The sequence below is a fragment of the Littorina saxatilis genome, linkage group LG7 (genome assembly GCF_037325665.1).
Source record: "Littorina saxatilis isolate snail1 linkage group LG7, US_GU_Lsax_2.0, whole genome shotgun sequence".
Classification (NCBI taxonomy): domain Eukaryota; kingdom Metazoa; phylum Mollusca; class Gastropoda; order Littorinimorpha; family Littorinidae; genus Littorina; species Littorina saxatilis.
Genome location: NC_090251.1, coordinates 24904702 through 24910845, shown reverse-complemented (window position 1 = coordinate 24910845; position 6144 = coordinate 24904702). Strand labels below are relative to the sequence as shown.

At 38.0% G+C, this 6144-nt stretch overlaps 1 long non-coding RNA gene across 1 annotated transcript in view; it reads right to left on the bottom strand.

Moving 5' to 3' along the window:
- LOC138970314 (uncharacterized) overlaps positions 1-5472 on the bottom strand; it is a 7284-nt gene extending 1812 nt beyond the window's left edge. The window contains exon 1 of the long non-coding RNA XR_011456885.1: positions 5390-5472. This is a non-coding gene — a long non-coding RNA (uncharacterized lncRNA). The remainder of the gene's footprint in view (positions 1-5389) is intronic.
- Positions 5473-6144: the final 672 nt, after the last annotated feature.

Below are 6144 nucleotides of genomic sequence, written 5' to 3'. Positions count from 1 at the left end.
AGCAAAAATGTAGACGACCACCTTTAACAAAGGATGAAACTAATAATTATCCTGAACAGCTTTCCTTCTCAAGCACTGTGTAAATAATGTTGCTTTGATTTTTTCAACAATAAATCAAAACGTAATACACTCGCCCCTTAGTCAGACTACAAAGCCTCTTTGAAAAATGTACGAAAATAAGTTAACCTTCAAGTAAGATGATTTCTACAGTGATAGAAATTGCGCACTAGTTGTGGAGTAATGGATACTAAAACAAATACAACCGATTCACGGCGTCTTTATCGAACCAGAATACGGTCAAGTGAATGTGTTCTTCTGTGTTTATTTGATCGTCCTTTCGCAAAAAAAGCATTTCCTCGGTCAGAAGAGGGCAAGCCCTTGGATCTATTACACTGTCACGCACACACAATTAGTCTACTCCGTTTCATTTTCATTGTCACCAAAGGACATACATACATACTGTTGGACAGTGTTAGCTTTCTGAAGAAATAGTTAAGAGTCGAGTGCTTTCAAGTCTACTAACGATTGCACATATGGTGGGGTCTTCGTAATTGCATTGTATAAACTAACTCAATATTTATACCCCGGTTAAGTGGAGTGCAAAAAAGTGTGAAAATTCGCTGAAATCACGTCCCTGGTTGCTTAACAAAGACAGGCACTTATACCCAAGGATTCTTCTTTTACCAGAAAACTCGAAAGGCGTCATTCACTTAGGGCGAGAGTATTTGGTACGCATGCAAAGTTCTGTGTTTTCAAGCACCGTAAATTGAAGACCGTCGACGTACGGTTGTACTTTCCAATTTGTTGTATGCATTCAATAACGCTTTCTGTACTCTCATAATTATGTCAATGCGATTTTCAAAATCAGGTTATTACTTTCTTTTTTCCGCTGGCGGTAAAGAAAAGTGCATGTTCGATGTTGAAATAGGCTAATGCAGAACAGGACACAAAGGCTTTGTGAATGGCTGTAAAATAGGGCATGTATATCAATACAAATCAGAAGTTGTGAAAGAAACAATTGAAAGTCAGCAGAGACTTTCTTCTGAGATTTGTTAAAATCGCTTAGCAGAGCAAAAGAGAGAGAAAAGTATCCCTTCACAGATAACCTATTAGGGAACATCAGACCCTCCTCGGGGGCACCGAGGTTTCAAAGCAAAGTCCCTTTGTCCCCACAGTGAAATCTAGTCCTGTAGAGGACCATTGTTTTAATTACTACCAGGACCAGACACTATAAAATATTATGTTATATATAAAGATATTATAAAATATCAGAAGTTGTGAAACAAACAACTAAAAGTCAGCAGATATTTTCTTCCGAGATGTTAAAAATCTCTTAGCAGAGCAAAAGAGAGAGAAATATCCCTTTACAGATAGCCTATTAGGGTACATCAGACCCTCCTCGGGTAGACCGAGATTTCAAAGCAGAGTCCCCTTGTGGGGGACGTATCACAGAGAAATCTAGTCCTGAGGAAAACCATTGTTTTCCTTCCAAGACCAGACACGTGTTTTGACACTAATGTGTCTCATCAGTAGTCGGGAGGTAGAGATGGCGAGAGTTGTAAACACATGGTATCCAACCAAGAAGCAAACCACTCTCTGAATGGTAGCTTCTGTCGGCATGGGAGACTACCCTCATCTGACTACATATATAATATATACGACTAGTGTCTGTGTGTCTGTCTGTCTGTCTGTGTGTCTGTCTGTCTGTGCGCGATGCGCGGCCAAGGTTCTCGATGGATCTGTTTCAAATTTGGTGATCATATTCAGGTACACCCTGGACACAACCTGGTCGATGAGATATTTCAACACGTGCTCTCAGCGCGCAGCGCGGAACCGATTTTGGTTCCACCTCAGCTATTTTGGTTCCACCTCAGCTTACCCGGGCCCCCATACCGACACACCATAGCCGCTACACCACATCACAACGCCAAAGTTCTCGGTGGATCTTTTTCAAATTTGGACACCGTATTCAGCTACACCCCGGACACAATATCATCGATGAGATATTTCAACACGTGCTCTCAGCGCGCAGCGCTGAACTCATTTTCGTTTTTGGGTTCATTTCACCATTATAAGTAACTCTTCCTTATCTTCTCCAGTGTTTGGCGTTTATCTCCCTTCCTTCGTGTGGCTTTCCCGTTCAGATGTAAGTTACTACACTGCGCTGTCCACTGCGCTGAGCGTCTTCGGATATTCCCGGCGTTCTGTTACTGTTACCTATTTTTAGAAGGTCAACGCAGTGTACAGAACGTAAATTGGACCCGTAAATTATCCTCACTGTAAAAGTGCAAAGGTCGAATCAATTTATAGCCACGCGAAAAATACACTGTCATCTATCTCTCTATAGATACGGCTTCTCTGTGTTTGTGTGTGTGTGTGTGTAAGTGTGTGTGTCTCTATGTAATCAACACCTGTGCATTCTTCAGTTCTGTTTGTGATGTGGTCTGGCGGCTTTTGTGTAATTTTATGTACTGGCCTTCCTTTGAGAAGCCATAACTTGCTCAGTCCTGTTTGAGTGGAGTTCGCCTCCATAGGTGATTAACACGGTTACATTCGTCGACAAGGATGGGACTCGATATGGTCAGGAATGGCATTATGGCCACTGAATCATTTTCGTGCTGTTCCCATTCCACGAATCTGGGAGGGACCTAAGCTTGGCGGGTCCATAGTTCGGACCCGGCGAAGCCGGCGTACGGCTCTAAGTACTTCTTCCCGGCGAAGCCGGCTACCCGGCGAAGCGGGTATTCATTCTAGTATATAATATACTTCTGCAACAATGTTCAGTATAAATGGGGCTGACAAGAGAGGTAAGTTTTGTCCTGAAGCAAGCAGTCTTGACAAACACCACAAAATAAGAACACAGAGTTGCTTCAATTGAAATTATTACATAATATTTACTCCACAAGATGAAGTTGAAAGAAAATAATTTGTGTAATCTTCGTAACGAAATAGGTTATATTGAACACTTTTTTTGGAAATGTAGAACAATGAGGTTATTTTGGGAACATGTTATTAGATGTATTTGTCTTAATACGAAAGAAAATGTTATATTAACAGAACATGATGTATTGTTCGGTTATTTACCAGGAATGCATACCCCAACAAACAAAATTATTAATCATACTTTGTTCATCATATAGCAAACATGTGTATCAGTAAGTTTAGATATGGTAGGCCTATTGATTCAAATGTAATGTCTAATTGCGAGTTAGGGATGAGACGTTTGAGTATTTTGTAAATGAAAATGTTTAAGTATTAAAAAAATATATTTAAAAAAACCAGAGTGTCCTTGAAGTACCGAAAGAATAGCAACCTGCAGGCAGTGAAGCAGACCATTTTGTGAAGTTGTTTCTGGACAAACGTCTTTGATTATGATACTAAACTAAGTTTATATTGTTTCAAACAACATAAGCCATGTTATGAAATCACGTTCTGTCGACTGCTGATACCGGTACATAGTTTCCTTGAAGTAAGCACAAAGTTACTCTTCCCGTGAAACGATTTGGCTCAAAATAATATTTTATCAAAAAATATACACTGGCGTTATTTAAACATTTAACCACCACTGACACAAATATGCTTCTAATTTGTAACTTCCTATCAAAAATACTTTTCAACGGTAAAAACGATTTTGTTTCTTTATATATAACAACGCACATCTTTCCAATCAAAATAACGTTGTTCAATTTATACATATATGTCTTTTTCACCATTACAATATTCAACCAAATAAAACATCACTAACTTTCAAAACAACCTTAATTTCCATAGTACGAAAAACTAAATTCTTCAATAAACTTCAAAAATCTGTAGGCTATACTACCGGGCATTCAAGAAAGAAGTGTTCAATAAAGTCTATTGAATCAAAACAATAACTACACCTATTAGTTTCTGTTACTTTCATTTTACACAGGAGAATGTTGGTCTGATACATGTTGTGCATAATTGTCCAGTGTAAAACTCTTAGCCTCGTTACGTGTGTAGATCGATAGACAAATATCCAAAACCGTTCATCAATTTCTACATTAAAAGGTCTCTTTCAAAATCCTCCGGAACATGGTAGACCCGTTTTCATATTAATAATCTATTTCCTATATTCCCTGGCACTTGACACATTTTGTTAAACAGTGGTAATTCAGACATTACAAACATCATCATTCATTCCTACAACATGTTTTCTCATAAATGATAATACAGCAGCTTTAACAACATTATATTCAAGAATTCGGTTTGGCGAATTTCAAATCAAATCACATATATACCTTGATACGATAATATTTCTCCCGAACCTACGATAACAGTGAATACCAATACAACTGATTGTATCCAACTTTCAAAAAATAAATGTTCACCGCTGTTATGCATGCATTATTCCATAATAAAGTCGCTCCAACTGTATCACGACCACAGTGGTTACCATCCAGCCAATATTTAAACACTGCTTTCCAAAAGTGCGATTTCACTAGGTGTACCCCTTTGAATCTAGCACTTTTTATATTTGCTGAAAAACATTGAAATGCTTTCCAAAACGCAAATACATCATCTTTGGGGTAAAAATCCGATTATCATTTTCATTTGCTTTACTCAGTTGTGAAACCCATTGTAATAAATATAAAAACACCATTTGCATTTGTCTAATATCGATCGGTGTTGGGGCTTTTTAAGAATAAGTGCCGTCATCTCGTAAACCAACTGTTCAATCTTCTTACTTATTTGTGTGTTGGTCAGAAATATGATGTCTCCTAAGCTTTTGAGAAGTCCCACAAAGAGAAATAACTTTGCCTGCCAAACAAAATTCTAGGTCAAGACTCATTGTTCATTTGTAAATTCAAACACATTAATCTTTTAATTATTATGTCGATGTTTAATTTTTTGGCAATTTTTTATAATTAGATCCGTTTAAAAAAAATAAATAGAATTAAAAAATGATGTCTCCACACAATAATGGCGATACTTTCTATGAATAACAGATGAATATGGTTTTAGAAATTCTGTAAAAAAAATTATTTTAAAAAACTGCTTTATTCATCTCTTGTTTGTTGTCTTTGATCGATTTTGTGCATATGATGTCCGCCCAGGGAATCAAACTCTAAGATAATGTGTAAGTGATCTATTTAAATAAAAACATATTTCAACACTCTGTCTTTTTTTTTTTTTTAATATTTCCTAAAAACGGAATGTTTTACCCCTAAAAATCACACACACAAGTCAAGTCTGACCCACAAACCATGCTAATAAGGCCCAAAAAAAAGACACCTTCATTCAATTTTTTTTTTATCCGAAGATCTCAGAACCAAAAAAAACATGAAATAGCCTGAGAAAAATAACACTTAAATTTCCCAAAGCGGAAAAAGGAATAAACGGACAAAAGAGAATGAAGACAACTCACCCATGTTGATCAAAATCAAAAGCGGAATTGAAGTACGAGACATGATGTTCTGCTGTTCTTTCTTCCAAGCCCCTCAGAAACGCTTGATCAAGATCAAAGGATTGAATGATACAACAACATTTCATTAGTTATTTATCTGGGGAGAGAGATAGAAAGAGTTGGAGACAGAGAGAGACAGAAAGAGAGAGTGAGATAGAGACAGAGACAGAGACAGAGAGACAGACAGACAGATCCAGAGACAGAGACAGAGGCAGAGAGAAAGAGAGAGAGAGAGAGAGAGATAGAGAGAGAGAGAGAGAGGGAGAGGGAGGGAGGGAGAGACTGTGTGTATGTGTATGTGTGTGAGTATGCGTGCGTGTGTGCGTGCGTGCGTGCGTCCGTCTAGTTTTGTTTTCTGTTTGTGTGCGACTGTCTGTTTGACTGTCCAGTATTTCTTTCAGATGAAAATTAAAAGGACTCAAGACCGAGAATGGCAAAAACTATAAAAACTGTACGAAGTCCCTAAATTAGGTAAAGGTCGAACTGTTACCTTCTGAGAAGCAAGCAAGCCTACCTTAAAACTGTGACAGTGAGTCGTTGCCGCTCCAGTCCCACTGACAGGTAGCACGAGCCCGTTTAAATACTCATCACAAATACACTGTAAAAGTGTCGCTTGTACCTCATGACACTGCCCGCATTCAATAAGATAAGTGCCATCTTTTGACACAATTTACTATGTGCATGACAGCAGACAACAGTGTGCGTGATTTGGGAAC